A 14,113-nucleotide genomic window follows, 5' to 3' on the forward strand; every position below is an offset into this window, starting at 1 on the left:
TTAAAGTTGATGTTTAAATATCACGTCTCTTCTGAGCCCCTACTTTTTCATCTTAAAAATACTATTTCTGGCCAGGCATGGTGGCTCATGCCTGTAATCCCAGCACTTTGGGAGGCCGAGGTGGATCTCCTGAAGTCAGGAGTTTGACACCAGCCTGGTCAACATGGTGAAACCCCATCTCTACTAAAAATATAAAAATTAACCGGGCGTGGTGGCGGGCACCTGTAATCCCAGCTACTCCGGAGGCTGAGGCAGGAGAATCGCTTGAAACGGAGGTGGGGGGGAAGGGGGCGGAGGTTGCAGTGAGCTGAGATCGCGCCACTGCACTTGAGCCTGGGCAACAAGAGCAAAACTTGGTCTCAAAAAAAAAAAAAAAAACTGCTCCCAATAAATAATTTGCTAAGGTGCTTAGCATAAAACCTGAGACACAGTGGGTGCACAATAAATGTTAGCTTCCTTCTTTCAGAACTGAATTTCCAACTGCCGGATAGATCTCCCACTAATCGTTGAGCTCACAAGACCCATTAGCCCACTCCATTGCTGGACTATCCAATTTGTCCCATACCTTCTCCTCCTGTATTTTCTCTCTCTCTGAAGTAATGGCATGAACATTGTCTTTGGCACCTAGTTTCGAATTGTCTGTCTTCTATCTCCTTTTAATCCCCTCTGACTCTGTTCTCCAAATGTCTTCATCACTCACCTGAATTTCTGAAACATCCCTGTAATTGGACTCCCTGCCTCTCTAATACATCTTTCAAAACATTATTGTGAAACACAGCTCACACCAAACACCTGCTTTGGTTCCCCACTGACCATGAGAATATAGTCTGAACACTTGTGTGTGAAAAACCCTCCAAAATCTAACCACAAATCATCTATCCAGCCTTCTCTCCCACCACACCCTGCCATTAACCCTGCGCTTTTCTTGAGCCCACAATCTACTCCCCTCCACTCTCCACCCATAAAAGCCCTACTCATCATTCTAGGCCTGGCAATACACCCTCAGCTCAAATGGCAAATGTTTTACAAAATTAGCCCTAACTTCCCCAAAGTTGGCATCACTTGCTTTATGCACCACAGCTTGTACTTCAGTTGGCACTTCTTCCATTCTAGATAATACTACAGTTACTTGTTTACAAGGTCATCTCCCCCAGTTCCTGAAGAATTAGGGCTCATATATGATTCATTTCTGACTGTCCCCTAAACACCTGATACCTAGCCCCTTGTGTACTGCACCCTTGAACTGAATGTAATAACTAGCATTTGTTACCATGTGTTCTGTAGGTACTATGCTGTCTGTTACCTGTATTATCTCAGTAATGTAAGTACGTGGGATTTTAGTTTCACTTTTACAGATGAGGAAATTCTACTCAGAGAGGTTAAGTAATTTGCCCAAAATAGCACCTCTAGTACATGGCAAAGCTAGAATTTGAACCAGGGGTCAGGCTGATTTCAGAAGCCATGCTTTTAACCACTACACTATACCACAGACATTTCTAAAATTCACTTGTTTCTTTAGAATGTATGCACATGGAGTATTACTCAAGATCAACACCCCAGGAAATCATATTTAATCCTATCAGCACATGGAGGTCCTTTTGGTTCTGCTCTAGTCCAGGGGCATAAACAGGCAGACTCATGATATCCCAGATTCATTTATTTTTCTCCCTTTTTACCACCACTCCCAGTCCTCACTACCCCTGAAAAACAAATTAGAAGAGAAATGATTTGGAAGGTAGAGATAGAAAAAGAATTCAATCTTTCACTCCTTGTGATACACATAATAGTAATAGTAAGTGTATAAGATTTAGCAGCCATATATAACCTAAAAGAATCTGTTGGATCATTTCAAAACATGCTCACCCTGCTCAAACCTGAAATCAACAGCAGTTGCTAAGAAAACACATGACCGACTGCAAGACAACATGATGACTCACCCAAGGAACAAGCTTACCTTCCAGTTCTCAGAAACCATCACCAACAGAGAGTCTTTGTAACCAAATCATCAATCTGTGGTTACAAATATTCAGAAGTTTCTTTTCATCCAGCTCAGAAGGGAATATAATCGGTACTGGATTAAACACTTTTATAAAATTAATTATTACCCAGCAGAGGGGAAACTTTCTGCAAAGAAAAATGTACAAAGACTACAAAGGTAACTTATTTTCTTTTAAACAAAGATGTATTAACAGAGGAAAGATTCTTACTCAGCGTCATCAAATGAGTGACTACAAGGGATATTCTAACAAGAGCAAGCTTAGAAACCTATTTTCTTTGCCAATACACAAGTGCAAATAATAAAACGCATCTTGGTCGGGCGCCGTGGCTCACACCTGTAATCCCAGCATTTTGGGAGGCCGAGGCAGGTGGATCACCTGTGGTCAGGAGTTCGAGACCAGCCTGGCTAACCCCGTTTCTATGAAAAATATAAAAAATTAGTCGAGTGTGGTGGCATGCACCTGTAATCCCAGCTATTCAGGAGGCTGAGGCAGGAGAATTGCTTGAACCCGGGAGGTGGAGGTTGCAGTTAGCTGAGATCACACCACTGCACTCCAGCTTGGGCAACAAGGGTGAAACTCCATCTCAAAAAAATAATGATAATAAAAATTAAAAAAAACATATCTTTAACTCTAATAAACAGAATTCTAATAAACAGAATTCATGATAATCATTCCTTTTTTTCTTTCTGAATCACTATCTCAAATTTTTGAACTAAAAGCTCTAATATGCATTATTCTATCAACAATCCCATCATATACCGGCTATAACCCACCATTATACTGTAGTAACAGCTTATATGCATTTGAGTTGTGGGGGGTTTTTATTTGTTTTGGAGGCATGGGAGACAGTCTTGAACAGCTTATTTATGTTGTTGAAATGTACAATTAAGATAAAAATATCTTCTGAGTAATATTTTTAAATGAAAATTAGCTAACTCCTATGGTATGACCCATTAATTCATGTATCACACAGAAGTGGGTAAAGATGAAAATCTCAGTCGTAAGTGATACAATCAGCTTTTCCTCAGGATACCACAACTTGTCCTCCAAAGCCAAAGTAGGAGAAAACAGGTGGTATGTCTGTAAATCAATTCTGTCCCCTCTCCAAACATGAACTATCCCATAACCTGATCTCCTACTGAATGTGTTATCTCTAACCTTGAAAAAAAGACAGCATGGAGCACATTGACTAAGATGAATGGATTTTTAAAATGTATTATGCATCCCCACATGCTGAATACCTTTTCTTTCCAAATGAGGCAACATAACTGCTGAAATGAGTAGTGAGAATTCTTAATTTACATATATTAAAAATCTGCCCCAAAGCCAGGCATGGTAGCTCAGGCCCATAATCCCAGCATTTTGGGAGGCCGAGGCAGGCAGGTCACTTGAGGCCAAGAGTTTGAGACCAGCCTGGCCAACATGGTGAAATTCCATCTCTACTAAAAATACAAAAATTAGCCAGGTGTGGTGGTGCATGCCTATAGTTCCAGCTACTCAGGAGGCTGAGGCAGGAGAATCACTTGAACCCAGGAGGCAGAGGCTGCAGTGAGCCAAGATCACACCACTGCACTCCAGCCTGGCAACAGAGTGAGACTCTGTCTCCAAAAAAAAAAAAAAAAAACTGCTCCAAAACCTCCTAATATCTACCTTCCTAAAAACCTGCCTTTCAAATTAAAATTTCCCCTTCATGTGCAATAATTTAATTTTGGCAGGGCATGCGTGTATAGTCTTTCTTACTATTCTAGAATATTATCTATAAGTAGAATGCACATATTGCTAACATAATGACAGTAAATAAAATGTTTTAATAAAATGTATTCACGGTAGTGACAAGTATACTTATTTTTGCCAGGCACGGTGGTTCACGCCTCTAATCCCAGCCCCTTAGGAGGCTAAAGCAGGAGGATTTCTTGAGCCCAGAAGTTTGAGACCAGCCTGGGCAACACAGTGAGATCTCGGTCTCTACAAAATATCAAAACACGAGGCTGGAGGATCACTTGAGCCAAGGAGGTCGAGGCTGCAATGAGCCATAATCACACCACACTGCACTCCCACCTGGGTGACAGAGCAAGACTTCGCCTCAACAACAAAAAAAGTATACTTACTTTTGATAGATGTTATGCAAATAGGAATATATGTACATGTGTCCAACTGTTGTTTTGTTTTATCCACCTTTTGTGTAAATTAGCTCCAGATAAGTTTTATCTATAATGTAAGGGAAACCAGGAAATGGCTACATATGATTCGGTTTCAAATTCATTTCTAGCACTTCAATATCTCAAATAATTTAAAATCCAATTATTTAAGGATAAAATGATATGATGTATGAAATTTGCTTCAAAATAATCCAGCACGGGTGGGATATGTGAGGACATGGGTAAAACCAGATTGACAGGATTTAATAATATTCATTCTGGGTAATCGTTATGCAATAGTACATTTTACTATTATCTCTGCTTTTGAATATATTTGAAATTTTTCATAATAAAGTTTTTTAAATCCAATTTACTATTGCTCCACTGTCACACATAACTGTATCATTTTGAATTTGTTTTACGTGCTCACTTCAGCAACACACATAGTAAAACTGAATTTGTTTTACCTACATTCCTTTTTTTCTTTTTAGATGGGGTCTCACTGGGTCTCCCACGGCTTACTGCAGCCTCAATCCCCCAGGCTCAGGCGATCCTCCCACCTCAGCCTCCCTAGTACCTGGGACTACAAACATGCACCACCATAGCCCAGCTAATTTTTTTTTTTTTTGAGATTGGGGTCTCACTATGTTGCCCAGACTGGTCTCAAACTCCTGGGCTCATGTGATCCTCCCGCCTCAGCCTCCCAAAATGCTGGGATTACAGGCATATGCTACAGTGCCCAGCCTACATTGCAATTAATGTTTTATATGATATTAGTGCCAACTAATGCTCTTAAAATACAACGGGATGGGGCCAGGTGCGGTGGCTCATGCCTGTAATCCCAGCACTTTGGGAGGGCGAGGTGGGCGGATCACGAGGTCAGGAGTTTGAGACCAGCATGACCAACATGGTGAAACCCCATCTCTACTAAAAATAGAAAAATTAGCTGGGCGTGGTGGCACGCACCTGTAATCCCAGCTACTCAGGAGTCTGAGGTAGGATAATCGCTTGAACCCAGGAGGCGAAGGTTGCAGTGAGCCGAGATTGTGCCACTGCACTCCAGCCTGGGCAACAGAGCAAGACTCCGTCTCAAAAAAAAAAAAAAAATACAATGGGGTAAATATCACATTTCTTAACCATATGCATAGACTTGAAGAGCTAGAAAAAATCCCAAAGATTGTCTAATCCTCTATGCCCATGGTTCACAGTCTGGAGCATGCATCAGAATCACTTAGAAGGCTTATTAAACACAGATTGCTGGGCCCCACTGTCAAGGTTATACTCAATAGGTTGGCTGCTCCTGGTCCCTGGACCCTACTTTGAGAACCACTGCTCTAGCTGACCATGCTTTGCCCTGCTCATGTTTCCACTGCAGTGACTACCAGTTACCCCACTGAGATTGCATGTTCCTCTGCTTATGGGCCTTTCTGCTTCTAGACAGCTTTACTAGTGGCAAGAGACATTGACTTTTATCTGTGTGTCAGAGCCCAGATTCAATAAGTATTTAAAAAATAATTTGTTGAATGAATTAAATAGGGGTACATTTACACAGCCCGATAGAGAAGAGCTACTCACTGATAACAAACTGCACCCAGTGGTAGTACCCAAAGGGAGACTAAAAGTCAGCTGGAACCAGAGCAACAAGTAATTGGCAAATTCTAGAAAAATCTAAGCACCAAATCTCAGATTGAAGTTTCCAATCAAATATGGACACTGACGAGCAAAAGCTTGAGGCTCCTTTTTGTCAAATGTGTTACTTTGACCTGAGGGGCTATTAGCAAGTGCTTTTCATCTCACACACCATCAAAAGAAAGATGCTTTCACACTTATCTTTCAACTCAACGTTTCTCAGGGTCTGGAAAATGTCAACACAGGAAGACTGATTCCTTCTCCCCATTCATCTCCCTCCTCCTAATGCAGCCCAGAGGAAAGAAAAGGAGGCAGTGCACCCTGCAGAGCCTGTCTGGAGGGGAGGGTTCTCCAAGTGCAGGTCCTCTGAATATTGTAATACTCTGCAGTATTCTAAAATATGTTTCTGTAACAGTAATGGTCTGCTTTATGATAATTTAGTGGATTTAGTTTAAGAAAATTAGTTTCTAGGCCAGGCACAGAGGCTCACACCTATAATCCTAGTACTTTTAGAGGCCAAAGCAGGTAGATCACTTGGGCCAGAGAGGCAGAGGTTGCAGTAAGCCAAGATCGTGCCACTGCACTCCAGCCGGCTGGGCGACAAAGCTAGACAGACAGACAGACAGACGGACGGACGGGAGGAAGGAAGGAAGGAAGGAAGGAAGGAAGGAAGGAAGGAAGGAAGGAAGGAAGGAAAGGGAAGGGAAGGGAAGGGAAGGAAGGGGAGAAGGGAGAAAGAGAGAAAGAAAAGAGAAACGAGGGAGGAAAGGAGTGCAGTCCACTCCTTTAGTGCAGGCTGCACATAGTGACTTGCTTCTTTGTTTTCTTTTTCCCAAGGCAGAGTCTTGCTCTGTTGCCCAAGCTGGACTGCAGCGGCATGATCTCAGCTCACTGTAACCTCCACCTCCCGAGTTCAAGCAATTCTCCTGCCTCAGCCTCCCAAGTAGCTGGGATTACAGGCATGTGCCACCACACCCAGCTAATTTAGTATTTTTAGTAGAGATGGGGTTTCACTATGTTGGCCAGGCTGGTCTCGAGCTCTTGACCTCGTGATCCGCCTGCCTTGGCCTCCCAAAGTGCTGGGATTACAGGTGTGAGCCACCACGCCCGGCCAATTTTAAAAGTATTTTTTACTAAATACAAATAAAATCACACCATATCAAAATTTGTGAGATGTCACTAAAGTAGTACTGAGGAATAAATTTAAAAGACTAAACACCTATATCAGAAAAGGAGAAAAGTCACAAATCAATGACCTAAGGAAACTGGAATAAGAACAAATTAAACCCAAAAGTAGAAGAGAAGAATAAATAAAGATTTGAGTGAAAATCAATTAAAGAGAAAATAGAAAAATATTAAACGATATCAATGAAACCAATAGCTGGTTCATGGAAGTCAATAAAATTAATAAACCTGGAGTGTCTCAACCTGGCACTACTAACACTTTGGCTAAATAATTCTCTATTGAGAGGATCTCACCTATCCACTGTAGGGTGTCTAGCAGCATCCTAGACCTCTGCCCACTAGATGCTGGGAACAAATACCCCTCGTCCCTACACCAGACATGGTTTCCAGACACTCTCTCCAAAAATTACCAAGTGTTCCTGGCATAGGTGGGGTAAACTTCCACCCATATTCACACCATAAACAAAAATTAAAGTACATGAACCTAAATGTTAAACCAAAACCTATAAAAATTTTAGAAAAAAATCATAGGAGAAAGCCTTTTTGACTTTGAATTAGGCAGATTCCTTAGATATAATACCAAAAGTACAACCCATAAAGAATAAATTGACAAATTGTACTTCATCAAAATTAAGAACAGTATCTTCAAAAGATATTGTTAAGAGAATATAATAAATTTGCTATGGTTTAAATGTCCCCTCCAAAACTCTGGTGAAATTTAATTGCCATTGTAACATTATTAAGAGGCAATACTGTTACAATATTACAGTATTAAGAGATGGAACTTTCATCAGGTGATAGGTTACGAGGGCTCTGCTGTCATTAATGGATTAATGCCATCACCGCAGGAGTGGGTTCCTTGTAAAGGAATAAATCAGGCTGAGAGTGGTGGCACGCACCTGGAGTCCCAGCTACTCAGGAGGCTAAGGCAGGAGAATCGCTTGAACCTGGGAGGCAGAGGTTGCAGTGAGCTGAGATCAAGCCACTGCACTCCAGCCTGGGCAACGCAGCGAGACACTGTCTCAAAAAAAAAAAAAAAAAAAAAAAAAAAAAAAAAAAAAGGCTGGGTGCAGTGGCTCATGCCTATAATCCCAGCACTTTGGGAGGCCAAGGCGGGCAGATCACTTGAGGCCAGGAGTTCAAGACCAGCCTGGCCAACACAGTGAAACCCTGTCTCTACTAAAAATACAAAAAAAAAAAGGCCGGTGTGGAGACGCACACCTGTAATCCCAGCTACTCGGGACGCTAAGGTACAAGAATCACTAGGGCCCAGGAGGCAGAGGTTGCAGTGAGCTGAGACTGTGTCACTGCACTCCAGCCTGGGTGACAGAGTGAGACTGTGTCTTAAATAAATAAATAAATAATAAAATTAAAAAAATAATAAAACAGCTCCAGTTTGCTTCTTTCGCACCCTCTCTTTGCCCTTCTGTCATGTAATGATACAGCAAAAATGCTCTCACCAGATGTTGCCCCATCAATCTTAGACTTCCCAGATTCTAGAACCATGAGCCAATAAATTTCTGCTCATTATAAATTACCCAATCTGTGGTATTCTGTAATGGCAGCACAAAATGGACTAAGATAAGACTGAATGGAAATATTTGCAAATCTTATACGTGACAAATGACTTGCATCCAGAATACACAAAGAACTCTCAAAACTCAATAAGAAGGAAAACAATGCAAGAAAACGGGCCAAAAATTTGAGCAGACACTTCAACAAAGAAGATATGTGGATGGTAAATAAGCACATGAAATGATGCTCAACGTCATTAGTCATCAGGGAAATGGAAATTAAAACCACAATGAGGTGTCACTACACACCCAACAGAATGGCTATAAAAGCCTGACCACCCCAACTGTTGGCAAGGATTTGGAGCAACTGGAACCCTCATAGACTATTTTGGTTATATTATATAACCACTTTGGAAAAGTATAGTAGTTCTTTGAAAAGTTAAACATATGCCTACCATAGGATCTAGTCGTTCTACTCCTAGACATCTACCCAGGGGAAATGAAAGATATGCATGCAAAGACTGTGTATAATGTTCATGGCAGCTTTATTTTTAATAGCCCAAAACCAGAAACAACCTAAATGTCTATCAATGGGTGAAAAGATAAATGAACTGGGGTCTATCAGTACAAAGGAGTAGTACTTAACAATAAAAACGAATCAACTATTGATACCATGTGGATGCGTCTCGAAATAATTATGCTAGGCAAAAGTCAGGCAAAGAAGAGAACTTACTACATGATTCTATTTACATAAAATTCTAAAAACACAAACTAATCCACAGAGACAGAAAGCTATCATTGGTTGTATGAGGAAGAGGGATTCAGGGTATAGCAAGGAGCTACAGGGAGACAGTTTCACAGGTCTATACATAAGTCAAAAACTTCTCAAATGTAAACACGAGGCCAAGGGCAGACTCATGCCTGTAATCCAGCACTTTGGGAGGCTGAGGTAGAAGGATCACTTGAGGCCAGGAGTTGGAGACCAGCCTAGGCAACATGGTGAGACCTCTTCTCTACAAAAAATTTTACAATTAGCCAGGCATGGTAGTGCACACCTGTAGTCAGTTACTTGGGAGGCTGGGGTGGGAGAATCGCTTGGGCCCAGGAGGTAGAGACTACAGTGAGCTATGGTCGCACCACTGCACTCCAGCCTGGGTGACAGAACGAGACCTTGTCTCAAAAAAATAAAATAAGTGAATCTACACTACTCCAGACATAATCTTTTATTTGATGAAAGTAGGAAAGGGGGCATATGACACAGATCCTTAGTACATGTGAAAGCAAGTATTTTGTCTTTAAAAAGAAAAAAAGGAGGGGAACATACAGTGAAGACTCAGAGAATAGGCTATTGTATTTAATATTATTAATTAAGATGTTGCCAATCTGAAAGATCTCATAATAATAAAAAAGGAAAAATGATTGTATTGTTTCCAATTTGGCCTGTCCCACTCCCAGGCAGAACTAGAGGCTTCCCTCCTCCCACAGCCCCCAGGAGTACATGTGTATACTGCAATAGCCTGTCTTCCCACTAGACTAACAGCTTCATCAGGATAGGGACTATGTGTTTTGATCTTGACACAGTGGTCAAATACAGGTTTGTTAGAGTCTGAGAGCCTGGCTTTGTATTCTAGGCACTGCCACTCACCTACTGCATAATCTCAGAAAGTTATTCAATCTCCCTGATGCCCAGTTTTTTAAACCATAAAAAGGGCTAATAGGCTACGTATGAGGATTCCATGTTAATTTCTCCAGAAAGACCCTGCATGATCTGACACCTGATTTCCACTCTGTCATTTAGTCCCACCCTCCCTTGACTTGACACTGCTCAGCCACAATGACCTCTTAGTTCCAATAAATCCACACACCACCTAACTCTTTCCTGTCTGGAGGCCTTTGAGCATCCTATCTCTCTGCTGGATCTTCTTCCATGCCTGTCTCCTCTCTACAACCTCTTATGCCACAACAACATGGCTAGCTCCTTCTCATCTTCAAGTCTCAGTTAAATGTCACTTCCACCTAGAGGCCTTCTCACCAATATTCTAGGAGGCCTTGGTTAGTCTATGTCCCAGCACTCTGTTGTACCCTTCTTTCCACTCAACACTCATTCAAGTTATTGAAGACCTACTATATGCCAGTTACTGTTCCAGATTCTGAAGATGTAACAGTGAATAAAACAGCTCTGATACAGTTCTGAAGGATATAAAATCTCCTGAAAAAGACAATAAACTAGCAACATATGATATGGTAGGCAGCCATAAGTGCTATGGAGGAAAAATAATAACTTATGAAAGGAGGAATGGGAGTCGCGAGGGTGGTTGTGATTTTAAATTTGGAGGTTAGTGAAGGCTCACTGACAAAATAACATCAAGTAAAGAAGTGAAGGGGGTCAGATCAACAAGAGCCATTAGAGATATGGGAGCCAGGGACAGGGGGTCATTCCAGGCAGCCCACAGCAAGTCCAAAGGCCCTCATGCAGCAAGAAAGCTGGTTTGGCTGTAGACACTCGAGTAGGGAGGAGAGCAACAGATAAGATAGGAAAGTAACAGCATGGAGAGGCAGAGAAGCCAGAAGAGGTTGTTCTGGGAGCCACTGTCAGGTCTTTGCCATTCACTCAGAGAGAGACAGGAAGCCAATGGAGGGTTTTGAACAGAAGAATGATGCGATCTGATTTACCTTTCAAAACCTGCTATTAGTTCAGCAATATATTTTATTTCCTGCCTAGATTCCCCACCTAGATAAGGGCAGGAATCACGACTGTCTTGTGCATCACTATCACCCCAACACCCAGCACAATACATTGTAGGTACTCAATAAATACTTATAGATGAAAAAGGTAAAAAGGTAATCTATGTAAAGTATCTACTGGTACAAAATAAGCATTCTATAAGGAGTAACTATTATTATTCAGATCCCCAGAAGCCAGCACAGTGGCTGGTATATGCAGGAGTTTGAGTAAATGAATAAATAACTTTGTGAAATTATTGAAAATATATATTTAAAACATATAAGTAATGAAAAATATGATAATGAAAAATGAACCAATTGCTTTTCACTCGTTCCCTTATTAAAATGTGATTCATTCAGTTTTTAAATTTTACATTAACTCTCACCTTATGCTAGTGAGAGCACTACTCAGAATAACCTCATCGTGACTCAGTTCTCTAAACAGTCTGCAATATCCTACAACATAATTAACAGGAACCCACTGAAATGCTAAAAAATTTATAATTTGGTAAATTTACTCACATGATTTTTCAAACAATTTTAAGGCTAGCTGACCAAAAGTGGTTTGAGTTTGATTTTTTTTTTATTCAGATAAGCTTTGTTAATTCAAACATGTGGACAAAGACCTGAACATTTCCACTTTTTACTTATTTTGACATCTCCATTCTTCACCACGAAAAAACTTAATGAGGATTACACCTGTTCCCACCGCCCCAGGGGGCTGGCCCGGCTAAAGCCGTTCAGTAATTGTCTCAAGAAAAGCCCTTGAGAGTCTCCATAGCTTTCCAGAAAGACAACTTGGAGAAGGAGCCAAGCATTAAAGCATGAAAACACACCAAATATTCATCCCATAAAAGCTGAACACTCTCCTCTGAACATGTTTACGATGTCTCAGCGGCAGGTACTGGAGTGGTGAGAAGGCCAGGTGTAGCCCGGCACGGTTTAATTGTATTCCCCACCTCTAAAACTGATCGAACCCATGCTAGCATAGCCACATAGTATCTGCAACGAAGCCTTCGGAACTTCTAGAAAAGCAGACAAAAGTTGCTTCAAATAAAACAAACTCAAAAAAAAAAAAAAAAAAAGCGATGCCAAGTGTGGAGCGGCTCGAAAGAACCCTCATGGGTTGGCTCCGACATGCCGGTGCTTGTACACAATCGTGCCTGCGGCGTCCAGCTCAGACGCTCCCTTTCACGGAGGGAGGGGGAAATAACTTTCCGAAACAGCGGGCTTCCACAAACACGAATGCAACACAGGACTTCTCAGCCTCCATCAAATAAGGCGCTAATGTTCCCAGCAGCACTAATTCCATACACAGCCCCCGCCCCGCCCTTTTCAACAGAAGAAAAATAACCTAAGGAGGAGAAGGTGCCACCGTCAGACCCTAAAGGCAATTTCAGACAACAAAGACCCCAAGCAATCAAAATGGAATTATAATCCCGGCCGTCCGAGCGCCCCCGCCCCCGCGGAGGCGCTAGGCTGCCGCACCCGCCGCCGCCCCTCCAGTGCCCTGGCCGCCTCCCCGCGCCCTCTCCAGCCCCGGTGCGCCCCGACCCGCGGGTTCCCGGGTCCCCGGGGCGAGCACCGCACCGCCCACGATCCTGCAATCTCTGCGCCGCGGCTGTCCGCCTTCCAGCTCACGCGGCGTTCAAAATCTTTCCCGCCCAGGCGTGACGCGAGGAATGAAAACAATCAGCGGCCCTCGAGCGCCGGGGCCTGGGCCCGGGAGGGGCGGCCGGGGCACCCGGGCACAGCCTCCCGCGCAGCGCCTGCCCGAGCCGGGCGGACCGGCGGGCTGGGGCCCGGAGGTGACACAAAGAACCCGGAGAGACAAACGCCACCCGCTGGCGCTCGCTCCAATACCCGAAGCGCCCCGCCCGCTGACAAGTTTGCGGCGCCCTCCGCGCACCCCGCTCTCCCCACCCGAGCAAAGTTTCCCGTGGCCCGGCTCGGACCCCGGCATCGGGTCGCTTCCCGTCTCCCGCCGCCCCCGCCCCCGGCTCAGAGACCTTTCCCTCTCTCGCCCCCGCCCCTTCCCCTCCCTCCCACTCTCTCCGGGGCGCACCGGGGTGCTGGGGCCCCGCGGCCGCGCTCACCCACCGTCCGCCCGGCCGAGGGGCAAGGGCGCGGGCCAGGGCCGCCCGAGGTCGGCGCCCCGCTTGCCTGGCTCTCTGGATCGCGCCTTTTGCTCGCTCTCACTCTCGCTTTTTCAGGTCCGGCCGAACGCTCCGGGCGCAGCTGAGCGCGCTCCGCTCCTTGGCGCTCGGAACGCGGCAAACCACGCCCCGCGCCTTCCCCGCCCGCCGCCCGCCTCCGGGTCCCGCGCTCGCCCCTCGGCGGCCAGTGTGGGGCGCGCCCGCCAGCGCCGGGGCGGAGCAGCAGGCCCCGCCGCAGCCCGGGGTGGGCAACTTTCTCCCCGTGTTTTGGGACATCAGAGGTGGTGTGAGGGAGAGACCGCCTCGCAGTGCAGGTTCACGACCCTTTTCTTACCCGGGGCTGGGTGAACAGGAGTCACAAGCTCCCTCACAAAGCTCTTCTGGACGATTTCAACAGGGGTCTTCTCCAACACCCGTAGATTCCTGGATCTTGGAAGTAGGAGTTGGAGAGCAGATCTGCGATTAGCTACCAGACCATGAGCAAGTCATTTCACCCCGTGGGCTCTTTGTAAAACGAGGACTTTGGATTCGAAGGCCTTTAAAATCTGGATCCGTATTTCGTAGTGTGGTCCGGATCTTGGGGTAACTGGAGAGAAGGGGAGGCGTTTGTTAATGCAGATAACTGGGTTCCTCCTTCCCCTTGGATGAGGAGAAGTGGAGAGCTGTCTCAGTCGTCCGACGCGACATACATCATCCAGGTCTGAAAACTCACTGCGAACTGCATCCTTGGAACTGCGTCTTGCAGGTGCCAGTTTGATTTTCCAGCC

General features: G+C 44.3%; 1 protein-coding gene across 5 annotated transcripts in view; it reads right to left on the reverse strand.

Moving 5' to 3' along the window:
• The window catches only part of SYNE2 (spectrin repeat containing nuclear envelope protein 2), a 379,604-nt gene extending 366,165 nt beyond the window's left edge, over nucleotides 1–13,439 (reverse strand). For all 5 annotated transcript variants that reach the window (XM_032134991.2, XM_032134990.2, XM_032134988.2 and 2 more), the window contains exon 1: nucleotides 13,291–13,439. The gene's annotated coding sequence lies outside the window, so the exon portion shown is untranslated. The remainder of the gene's footprint in view (nucleotides 1–13,290) is intronic.
• Nucleotides 13,440–14,113: the final 674 nt, after the last annotated feature.

Source organism: Hylobates moloch, unplaced genomic scaffold (genome assembly GCF_009828535.3).
Source record: "Hylobates moloch isolate HMO894 unplaced genomic scaffold, HMol_V3 SCAFFOLD_16, whole genome shotgun sequence".
Lineage (NCBI taxonomy): Eukaryota > Metazoa > Chordata > Mammalia > Primates > Hylobatidae > Hylobates > Hylobates moloch.